General features: G+C 39.4%; 1 protein-coding gene and 1 long non-coding RNA gene across 3 annotated transcripts in view; one reads left to right on the top strand and one right to left on the bottom strand.

Moving 5' to 3' along the window:
• LOC311279891 (V-set domain-containing T-cell activation inhibitor 1) overlaps window positions 1–12,682 on the bottom strand; it is a 57,615-nt gene that overhangs the window by 42,836 nt on the left and 2,097 nt on the right. The window lies entirely within an intron of this gene.
• LOC311279893 lies at window positions 5,273–7,324 on the top strand. The gene is made up of 3 exons (XR_014625597.1): window positions 5,273–6,753; window positions 7,106–7,174; window positions 7,306–7,324. It is a non-coding gene; the product is annotated as an uncharacterized lncRNA (long non-coding RNA).

Below are 12,682 nucleotides of genomic sequence, written 5' to 3'. Positions count from 1 at the left end.
ATTCGCATGGGATTATGATCACAGACAACCTCCGCAATTATTACAAATTACTAGAGGTCACCAGGTAATACTTATCCAGTGCGAATAGGGCTTATGTCACGGATATGAGATGGGGCTATTCCATGCATAGCTTTGCATGTTAGTGTGAGTTTTTTTAAAATCAATACACGACTGAACAGACAGGCAATGCAAACTATAGAGCATGAATGTGATGTGCTGATGTGATGGTGTGTATGTAAGAACACATGCTGCTGAATTCTGGATATACTACAGCCGTTGTTATTGATTTAGCAGGTAAACCAACAAATAGTGCATCACCACAATCAATCCTGGAAGTAACAAATTCATGAATAAGCCTTTCAGCATCAGGCAGAGTGAGGTAAACCTTATTTTAGCAATGTTTCTGAGATGGTGGAAGGCAGATTTTGTGATACTCTTAAAATGGTAGTCTAATGTCAGACGAGTTTCAAAAAAAAAAAAAAAAAATCACACCAAGGTTAAAATGGCTACCTTTGTGAATAGCTGTTGGTGTGCCAATAAATAGAACCTCAATTTAACTAAATTATGATGCATTCAGATTTTTATTTCCTGCACACACTCTGAGAGAATTGTAGAGGTGACAGTAAAATCAGATTTGGAGCTGATGTAAATCCCCAAAGGAAGCATATAAATGCTAAATAATACAAGACCCAAGACAGATCCCTGAGGAACACCATGGCAGACCTGTCCAAATTCAGATTTGTTGTTTACCAAAACCATTTACGGTAAGCACAGTACCAGTGATACCAAGCCAACTCTCTAGCCTATTTAGCAGGATGAAATGGCACGCTTGAAGTGAAGTGTAACCAACTATGGTGTTCCATACCTAGAATTTGTGCTCTGCATTTTACCCATCCAAGTGCACACACACAGCAGTGAGTTTAGAACACACACCCGGAGCAGTGGGCAGACATTTTTTGCTGCAGCGCCCAGGGAACAATTGGGGGTTAAATGCCTTGCTCAAGGGCAACTCAGTTGTGGGTAATTAGAGTGGAAGAGTGTGCTGTTCATTCACTCCCCCCACCTACATTTCCTGCCAGTACTGAGACTCGAACTCACGACCGGGTTACAAGTCCGGGGGTAATTATATTTTAGGGTGGCCATATACCACCCTGTGGCGGGCAGGATGAGGCAGAGGGCCGTAAGAGAACGGCGCGAGGCCGGTGGCGTGATTGATGATGAGCGACGCACCGGTCTCATATCTCTCACGGAAGAGCGGAAGCATAAAAGGAGGAGCGACAACAGTGAAGAGCGAGAGAGGAACAGGCCTGGACTTATGTTGTGTTTTGTTTATGTTTTATTATATGTGACAGCAGTCGTCCGTGAGGGGCTGCTGTCTTTTACTTTCGTTTTGTATTTGTTTATTGTAATATTAAATTGTGTGTTAAATGTGAGTATAGGTGTGGATATCCATGACGTGCGGAGTCCCTCAAGGCTCAATTCTTGCGCCACTCCTGTTCAACCTATATATGCTCCCACTGAACCAAATAATGAAAAAGAACCAAATTGCTTACCACAGCTATGCAGACGACACACAACTCTACTCAGCCGTATCTCCTAACGATTACAGCCCCAATTACTCCCTATGCCAAAGCATTGATGAAGTCAACAGTTGGATGTGCCAAAACTTTCTTCAGTTAAACAAAGACAAAACTGAAGTCATTGCATTTGGAAACAAAGATGAAGTTCTCAAGGTGAACGCATACCTTGACGCTAGGGGTCAAACAACTAAACATCAAGTCAGGAATCTCAGAGTGATTCTGGAGTCAGACCTTAGCTTCAGTAGTCATGTCAAAGCAATAACTAAATCAGCATACTCTCATCTCAAAAATATTGCAAGAATTGTTTCCAGACAAGACTTAGAAAAACTTGTTCATGCTTTCATCACCAGCAGGGTGGATTATTGGAATGGACTCCCCACTGGCCTTCCCAAAAAGACCATAGGACAGTTGCTGCTCATGAATTGCAGGTCAAAATCCCTGGTCTATTCTTTATATATGTATATATATATATATATATATATATATATATCCTTCTGAATGATTATTAATTTAATTTCTATATTCAATGAATGATTCAAATATACTCTTGATCATATGTTTGCTGTGAATGTTTAACCAGCTCTTTTTAGGTACATTCGGATCTCTGTATCTAGGCCGAGCTGACATGTACGGGGCCTTGGGATAACCTCAACATGTGATATACATTCATCTGTTTTTCTAGGGTACTCTGACAGCAATGGTCACAGGGGTCATTGAAGTCTATAGTTTAAGGTACCATTTCTTCGTTAAAGCTTTACTATACTGCGTTATATTATTCTCTCCTTGAAAGAAAGAACGCATTATCTTGATGTTTTGAGACGACTCTTCCTGTTTATAGTTAGAGTCTGGCCAAATCCAACATTCGAAAAGCTGTGTGTCGCTGTGTGTGCTAGTCTTTTTGGTTGCAGGTTAAGGAACCACTGGCATTATTGGAGATTGACTGAGTTGTTGTTCGGGACATGCTGGCACCCAGCAACCCAAATCTGTGAACTGGAAGGTCACGACGTGCCTAACTTCAGGGTCCGAGTGTCGGCTGCATAATCGATGGAGATATGCTTCAATCTATCTGTATATGTGTGGAAAATTACTATGTTATTGTTTATCTATTTCTTAGCCAATCAGAAACTGCAACCTGAAGCAAGGACGTAGCTTAGACCTTGGTGAAGGGTAAAACTGTTGTGATCTTTGTAACTGTAAACCGGGCGGCCTACGAACTCCTGTGTGAGTCTTGAAGCTGACTTCTGCTGATGAAACTGCAAACTATCTTCAGTAAATCTTTTTCTGTAATTTTACGGTCTTTGACTGTAAATCCCCTTACAACATATCACACCAGTCCTCAGATCTTTATATTGGCTCCCAGATACATTTAGGATTGATTTTAAAGTATTATTACTGGTATATAAATCACTCAATGGCCTAGGACCTCAATACAATGAAGCTATGATCACTGAATATAAACCTAACAGATCACTCAGATCATTAGGATCACATCAGATAGAAATACCAAGGGTTTACTCTAATCATGGTGAGTCCGCATTTAGCTTCTATGCCAGCCGCAGCTGGAACCACTCTTCCAGAAGAGATCAGATGTGCTCCTACAGTAGTCACATTCAAATCCAGACTCAAAACACATCTGTTTAGCTGTGCATTTACTGAATGAGTACTGTGCCACTGTACATCCGACTGATTACACTATTTTATTTTGCATCCTCCTTTTGATTCTAAAATTAACTCAAATGGCACTGAGAATTGGGTAAGAGAGATGAAACCATGCTAATGGCATGGGGTGGAGTAGTGAGTTTGACATGTAATTAAACTCGAGGTTCTGTGGGGTGCGGACTGGATTGATTCCATTCCAAGAGCTTCCAGTGAACCCAAGGTGATTTTAGGGAAAAATCTATTGGAGGCATCAAACAGATTTCCTAGGCGCACCGAAATAACACCACAGACACAGTGTAATCACCATGGGAAAATCTCAGAGTAAAACTGGGAGTTGTGAAAAATATGATACACCGCTGTTTTACCAGATGAGAAGTTTATCAATGCATCATCTTTTTATTCTTTTACTTCCTTTCTGTGTAAAGCACTAGGCGAGTTTCCATTACAGATTTGCGCAAAACTCTTGCGGTTTTTTTTTCTAAATATCGACAAAAAACTATTGCGAAATGACGCCGTTTCCATTAACCGATGTTAAGGCCTATTTATACTTATGCATTTTATTTTTTATACAGTGTAGTTGTAACTCAATACATTTCAAGTCACGCTAGTCACCACCCAGCCAGCAATGACATGTGGGGCCCAAATGGGTCTGACATGTCCCACTTTTAGTACGTCTGGGCTTCCACGGCTTGCCCCAATGTGGATCCCGGGTGCAAGCCCATAATGGGGCCCACATTTGCCGCCCATGAAGCCCTCATCTGGGCCCCACATGTCATTGCTGGCTGGGCTGTCAGGTTTTTTCCGTGTGTTGAAAAAAACTTCAATTAAACACACTCGCAACAGACACACCCCAAAGCGGAGACGTTGCAGCGTTGCCAGCGGCACTGAGCGGAGTTTTGCCGCTGTAGTGGACACGCACCGTAATGGTGACTAATGGTGCGTTCACACCAAGCGGCAACATTCTGATCTGAAAAATGAAGCCTACCCGGAAGTGCGAAAAACTGCAATACATCGAAAATCCGCTAGAGGGAGGTCCCAAAAGGGAGCAAATGTCCATAGCCCCCATGTTAAAATGTCCGTTTTCACAGCATAAATTCATGTTTTTACAGGTTGGTCCCATGGACTTTTATTGTATTTTTCGATAGCTTCCGAGTGCCTGACAACTGTGAGGGGGGTGAATTTTTTTCTAACTTGTTAGTTTAGATCGTATTTAGATATAAAATATATGACAATAAGGGCGTGGTTAACTTTGAGTGACAGCTTGATTGACAGCTGACAAGGCAGCGCCACGTCCACGGAGAATGACAACAAGAAGCGACATATACAGTTGACATATAATACTACTGTTTATGTCTCATGAAATGTAGTTTTAAGAGTTTTTCAGGCGAGAATGTAGTTGTTTAAAGCTCAAATCTGTGGTTTATTTAAAGATTTATGAAAATTTTATCCAGTTGATCCAGCGATGACCGGGCGCTCGGCGTTCATGTAACGTTACCCCACCTGGAGCAGTCTTTCATCGGCTTGACGTTATGAGGTTTGCCGCCAATGCCGCGGACTCTGGCGTCTCTTTAGTGGTTAAACATGAGATATTGTGTATCTATATCGTCTTGTGTATATCTAATGGGCGATTTTTGGTCTCGTGAATCTAAATTTTTTTCCCTGGGCAATCGTTTTGGCTGAGGGGAAGTTTCATAACTTTATAAGCTATTTAACTTTACCGATGTATAGACTATAGAGCGCTGACTTTGTATGTTTGACTGAATTGTTTGCTTTATTTGTATAGCTTCTTATACCTTTTACGTATACTTTTATAATGGCTAATATTGATAAAACTGAAATTTAAGAGACTGGGTTGAGTTTTGTCATTTTAAATTTTAATACAACGAAGATGATCTGTAATGTTGTTTACTGCAAAATCTGTTGTTTAGTACAAATGCACATATTGCCTGGACCATAAAATGTGTAATATTTTTATATTATATTTAAAATGAAAAGAGGCAGGTTTGTGTTTTATATTTTGTTTTTTTCATAAATAGGCAAACGTTATGTGCAGTTGAATATAATCAATATGCGTTGCCTGAACCACATTTGTGTGGCTATAATGTTTAAGATTTCTTTAAATGAAAACAAAAGAGTTCGTATGGTGTATTATAACATATTTCGTTGCCTAAAATATACACAGAGATAACCGAAGTAGCAGAGCGAGCTGAGTGACGCGCGCTGCGTTAGAAGGTGGGCGGGGTTAGGATTTCCCAAGATTTTCCAAGATGGCGCCGCCCGTACCCCCCATAAACGGCTTCAAACCCGTTCTTCAGAAAGTCAATGGGTGACGTCACAGACGCTTTGTCCATATTTTTTACAGTCTATCTATGGTTCACACCGGATGCGAATAGCGCGTCCACGCGCGTAAAAAATTCCTGCTGCGCGAATGAGGCGTAGAGCGCGGCGTGGTAGACGCGCGAATGGAGCGAATTCAGGGTCTGGCGCGTTAAGCCCGTTACGCGCGAATGATTTTATGTAGTGCTTTTTGTGGAGCGGGAGCATAACAGAACACAACAGGTGAAGGATGGTATTACTAGATGACACGTAGAGTTGACTGTAACGCAAATGAAGATGAAGGAAGTGAAGTCGATGATGATGTAGATCAGGGAACGAAGACACAGGGAGGTAATGAGGATCCAAAGACTGCAGACCAATGAAGAAGACGAAGACGAAGACGAAGATCGGGGCCTGTACCATGAAGGTAGCTGAACAAACTCGGGGTTACAGGATTAGTTTTGAGTTGACAAAACCAAACCGATGCTATCAGGATTTATTGGTACCATGATGCAGCTCATCGACTTTCTCTGTCAACTCAGGCTTTGATCTTAAGCTATGATTACTCCACGCGCGCGTGCACATAAAAGAGTGACGTCGACACTGAACAACCAATCGCGGGTAAAGCGAGAGCGATATATTTTTCCGCGTAGGAGCAAGAGATAATCAATCATCAAATTCATCATTACGATGAATTTAAATATGTATTCCAAGCTCGAAACAATACGGTCTCTGCTGCCAAAGCAAGAGAAGACTGTTGGAGAAAGATTGCTGATTGTAATGTGTAAGTTCAACATACGTTCTATATTTATGTAAAATGATGTATATGTGTAGCCTATACGTGTAATATAGCCTATTTTTATAATATATAAAAATGTGCATGTACTAAGAAAGATTAATATTCATTGATTTTTAGATGCAACCCCAACTTCAAATGTTCTTGGCAGCAGATAAAGACAAAATATAAAAATATAATTCAAAGTGGTGAGTATTTACCACAACCTTTTATTACTTTTGTGAACATTTGATCACAAACACTTGTTTGCAGCAAACAGAAATTAAGAGTTAAATTCAGAAAACCATAATACACTGGTGGAGGAGCTGGCTCTAGGCAATAAGGGACGGTCGATTATGGATGGGATTACAGGTGCTGTACAATCTGACCCTGGTGCTGGCTCCTCTAAGCAAGTAACACTGGGTACGTGTGCAATACATTACTACTTTTTTGAAGTTTTAAATATGGCTGACATGTTCTGCAGTAGAGGGAAATACAGTGTCCCTGTTGAAGCCATACACACAGTCTCCCACACAGCGGTCAGTATGCAGCAGACAGAACACCAAACATAACCTGCTTTACAACAGTTATGCTTTACATTGGCCTATTTTTATTTATTAGGGTGGAGGAAATGAAGACACACTGTCTGTGTGTTCTCAGACAGTTGCTGATGTGAATGCACTGGGCTTTTTATTGGGCACTGGGCTTTTTTGGCAAACATTTGAATGTGTGGCATAAAAAAGGGACTGGCCCTTACACATCTCTTTTATTGTAGGATTTTTCACAACCTGCCCCAGAAACTGAGGCCTCTACCTCAATGGGCTTCAGAAGAAATGTGAACAAGGTAAGGATTTAAAACCCTTGACATAAATTACAGTCAGTCCTGTGTTTGTAGGAAGTCAAGGAACTTTTTGTGATTTGATGAGCCTCCAGAAAACTTGTAATGATCATGTTTGTGGTGGAATTATGTTTCAGGTGGAAACAGACTCAGTCAGGGCCCTGTACAAAAGGAGCCTCGAACTAGACTGCACACTAAAGGAGTCTCGAACTAGAATGTTCACTAAAGGAGACTGTGAGCTGAGGAGGCTCCAAAAAAAAAAAAAAAAAATTTGGAGATCAAACAGCTGGATAAAACTGATCTCAGTATGTGAACTTATTTAACCAAGCAACACTTTAGTATGAATATTTATTAATGCAACTTTCTCTTTCTCCCTCTCATCCCACAAAACCAATAAAACAGTTTGAGACCTATCTGCAGTTTCAATGTGCTTTTATTAAGTGTAATATTGTATGGTGATTGCATCTACATCTGCACCAGCTGGGTGGTGAAGGATTCAAATTTAAGAATCTATTTCAAATATGCTTCCTTACATAACATCACGGTAAAGAATATTGTATTTAGTGTTTAAGGGTAAGATAATGATTCTGCTCAGCAAAGTTGCCTTTCCTGTTTTCTCCTTATTGTCTGTAAATGGCTCTTGAAGCCCCAGTTTCACTCAGACTGATGGGTTTAGCACACGAATGATTCACTGAGAATCTCACCTTTTGTTCTGCAAATGGCTTTCGGACCCAAATGGCTCTTGGAGCCTTATGCTGATTGAATTTGAATTGGCTGGTTTTGTGGTGTTTCTCGCTCCTTTCTAATGGTGGCTATATTGTGCAGAATGGCACATGCAGCCACTATCTGTGATACCCGCTCTGGTGACTCTTAAGCGCCGAACACAGTTGAAATGTGCCTTTAGGATGCCAAATGTCATCTCTATCTTCACTCTGGTTTTACTGAGGGCCACATTGAAGCGGTGCTGTGGCCCTGTCTGAGGGTCATGATAGGGGGTTATTGTGTAGGTTTTTCGATCTCAGTTCAAATTAACAGTTTTGTACTGTACCAAATTTAACTTGCTTTCTTCAAAGCGCTGACACAACACAGACTCACGGAAAATTTGTGAGACAAGCACTGGAAAAGCCAGGCCATTTGGCATCCAAACTTGTACGTTCATGACCACAAGTCGTCTGCAGATGAAATGTTTAGTAGATCATTGTTATATCTGTTAATGTTACTATTCATTTAAAAATTCATCTCACAGAAAATAATCATCTCACATATTCACATCATCTCTACCTGAACATTAAGGCTGTGATAGGACTTCCTATTAACATAATCTGCCTCATATTCCCTTAGAGCAGTGGAGATTGGAGCAATAGACTGCATACATGTAGCAATGACTCTAGGGAATCCTATCATAAGATTAACAGAATAATAATAAAGATTTAAAATAATTCTTAACATTGTATAGTACATTTGTGAAATTTGCTTTTTGAAAAAAAAGAAAAAAAGTGTTCATGTGATGTCACCCTATCAATATATCTTACCGGCAATTTTATAAAAGCCCTCTTTTATGGACATGGTCGATAAATGTCCGGGGAACACTATGAATGAAACTATTCATGTACTCCTGCAGAGCGAGGACCTCCTTGCGAATGGTTCGACAAACCATGTTTTCCCCTAGCTTCTGTGAGTCACCGTGCAAGTATACCACTTGCAAAAAAACGCAACGCAATACCATTTGCGGTACAGTAGTGCATGAATTCGACGTGTTAAATTCTTTATGTGCGGCTCAAGAAGTTCGCAAAGATAAGACATTCCTTCCGCGGAAAATCTGTATCTTTCATACAAGTAACTATCAGGAAAGGAAAGGGGATTTTGTCTGGCTATAAACTCTTTCTCTACGAAGTGCTCGTCAAACAATTTGCGCTGAGATGTCCACCGGATTTGGAAGAAAAGGTCATTGTAACAGACACTGGGAATAAGTTACGTCACCTATATGTTTCTTTGCTCTCAGCTGATTGGTCAAACTTCAGTCTGAGATCTCGAATCCAGAACATAGCCTGCTCCGGAGCAGGTTAGCCGTGCAGCGTAAGATACCATGGCGACGAACACCGATTAAAGCCAAGCTACTTTCATAGTACCTAAAACCCAGGGTTGGCGGAAACTAAACTGAAACATAGCTGGCTAGCCACCTAAACCGGCTTCATGGTACAGGCCCCTGGTGCTGATGGCTGAGTGGATGGTGCGAGTGTCTCCGTTACACAGCCTGCATTTCATGGAAAGCTGTCATTTCTGAGAAGCCTTGTTTACCTGTCTGCACTCTTCAAAGCCCTCCTCTGTGTTCTGTTGCCACACCAGCACAGCGAGATGTTGTTCATTATGAGCCCCATGACTAGAGATCTAATTAATCCTCCTAAAGGTTACCAGACACAGCTGAGCTTGTAATTTCATTAGTTTGCTGACGTTTGAGTATAAATGTTCTATAAAAAACGGTTTTAAATCCGTTTTTAAAATATCTTAAGAGAAATAATTAAAGGGATAGTTCACCCAAAATAAAAATCATACCATCATTTAATTACACTGTTGTTCCAAACTTTTTTCTGCAGAACACAAAATGAGATATAATAAAGACCGATGTGGCCCAAAATACAAAATTAGAATTAGTTAATTAAAACACTGAAACATTATCAAAATATTGTCCCACAGAAAAAAAAAAAAGTCATACAGTCATGCCATAACTGCAATTGCAATGTCAATGTATAATTGTTTCACTTATACAGTATGTGCTGGTATTGCCTGTAATTACTTCACGCCCCCTAAAATAGCACGTTCTAAACTATTATTACATTATAAGTTGCTACAGTGTGTTCATTATGTAATACATTTCATTTGGAAATTACTTTGGAAAATCATTTTACATTATGAGCTCAAGATTATGACAAAATTATTATATTATAAACATTTTTATTACATTAATAATGTAATACCTATTACATTATGTGCAGTTATTATATTATGCTTTGTTATTACATAGTTGCTACAAACATCACATGAACCAACAGGAAAAAAGGTCTTATTGCATCCAATTGTCGGAGAAAGTGTTAATGGCAGTACGAACCGATGGCAATACTGACTATGGATATGGTTGGCATTTTATACAATTTAAATATCTAAATGTCAGTGAGAAGTGAAATAAAAAACTTTTAGATATCAATATGCATATGTTAAGCTCATCTTTGCTCGTTCCTTTGAATGCATCTTTTAAAAAACGGCTATATATTTGACGAAGCATATACAAAAGACCTGAACCGGAAGCAATGCAACCCGGGTTGTTTTACAGAATACAGAATATTTTACAAAAAGTTTGTTGCGCATTACCCCCACTGGCCTCTAAATATATCATACTGCAGTCAAAAGCATATAAACACCGTTACACAAAAAGTGTTGTGATAAATTGAATGCCTTCTTGCTGAATCAAAATCTTTCTTTCTTAAAAAAAACAAAACAAGAAAACTTACTGACACCAAACTGAACAGTAGTTCCATTGAGACACAACAAAGACATTTTTGTTCAACAAAACGTTGAAGACGACGTTCAGATGTTCAACTGGCCCACTGTTTGGACTAATTACTTTTTTTCTCTCTCTCTCTTTGTGTGAAAAAGCTGGTGCTACTTTAATTATTGCGCCAAATGGCAAAAAGGCATCAAAACAGCTGCAAATTACTATCATTTGAAAGCATTTTGGACTCAAAAAGCTGGATGAAACAGTAACAGGGTTTCTTTGTTAACAGGCATGACATCAGCAAATGGCAAAGAGCAAAACCACAAAAGAAGATAACAAAAAAAACGACACAGCAGGCATGCAGTCTCTAAAGAAACGCAAGATGAGGCCAACACGCATTACTCAAACATACAGCATGTGCAAGTTGCGAATAGAATGAGTTGTGGTTAAAAATAGCAATATAAATAACTGACAAAAGTTTAGTCTTGGTGAGAAGTGACCCTGAGCACATCGTCTGTGAACGCTTATCAGTCTATTCCACATACAGGATATAACTCTTCTCTTGTTATCGGCATTACAAATGACAAGAAAAGAAAAGAAAGTATAAGGACTGAGTTTGTGCCTCAAACTATGAAATATAGTCTTTTTTTTTTCATTGTTCACTACGGTGAATGTGATTCCACCAAGTACAACATGCTCCTGGATCAACATCTTTAGTTTTCCTGGAACAACTTCAGATTTGAGTGACAAGTTTCCAGTTGATGTCAAGTTTATGTTTACAACCAGGGTTAGGTGCTTCTACATCAGTGTTATTCACCTATCATTTCCCTCGGATTTAGGTACAAGTTACGGGTAGGGTTAGGGTTAAGACTATGTTTTCAGACAGGAACATGTCTTATATGGAAAAGAAAAAATCACAGTAACCACGAACCATACTGATGCTCAGTCATCCAAGCCACGATTCTGAACGTGAGGTCTTATTCTCAGCTGAAATATACACTCAAATTAACAATTACTTTCATTTACGGGCTGTTTAAAAGATAGTTCACTCAAAAGTTGTGTAATTATTCACTCACCCTCATGTCAAAATGCCGAAAGAACTTTCTTTCTTCCCCCAATGCATTTATCATGTCAGCGTCTCCCATTAAAACCAAAACATTAGCAGTGTCAAGACAGCTTCTGTTTTCCTATAGTCAAGTTTATTTGTCTAAGGCAGCCCATAAAACAATGTGTCTGGCTAATTCATTCTGGTTTTTTTGGGGTAATTAACTGCAGACTCACACCCTTTTGAGAACCTCCACAGATGTCTGCCAGCTGTTTTTAAAATAGCGACTTTCCAAAAAAAAAAAAAAAAAACTAGGCTACATTTAGCCTACACTTTGAGATCATTATGAACATTCATTTTATTTATATTTAACGCAGTCTTTCACAGCAAGCTGTATTCCATATTCCATAATATATATATATATATATATATATATATATATATATATATATATATATATATATATATATATATATATATATAGGGACGTCCCGCGTGACGTCACGCCATTTGGAGCAGCCATTTTGAATGTATAGAAAATGCTAAACCGCCGGTGATAATCGTTTATATACTGTCTATGGTGATAATAGGCTACTACAGGTCGTCGCGAAATATTCACCTATTCTTCTATCATGCATGAGCGATGCTGTGCAGTTGGATGCAAATCAAAGGGTTGCTGACCCATCCGGACTCGTGATACCGATAGCCTGCTAAGCTTTTGTATGCTTTTAATGAAGCTCCGGTGTAATGTGATGGGAAGTGAATAAGGTAGCCTAGCTGTAAATGTCACCGAACTCAATGTCACGAAGTTTTTCTACACATTTAATGCCTGTAAAAAGAACTTGTGGTGCTTTATAAGGATCTATGATTCCTAATTCCTTTATCTTACTCTTGTATATTTCTTTTTGTGATGACATGACGTGAAGAGTTGCCTAGACGGCCGCTGCGCTAGATAGTGGTCAGTGTTCGTCTAAACCAG

The sequence above is a fragment of the Rutilus rutilus genome (assembly GCF_951802725.1).
Source record: "Rutilus rutilus genome assembly, chromosome: 20".
In the NCBI taxonomy this organism is placed as follows: Eukaryota; Metazoa; Chordata; class Actinopteri; order Cypriniformes; family Leuciscidae; genus Rutilus; species Rutilus rutilus.
This window is presented reverse-complemented; position numbering and strand designations above follow the sequence as displayed.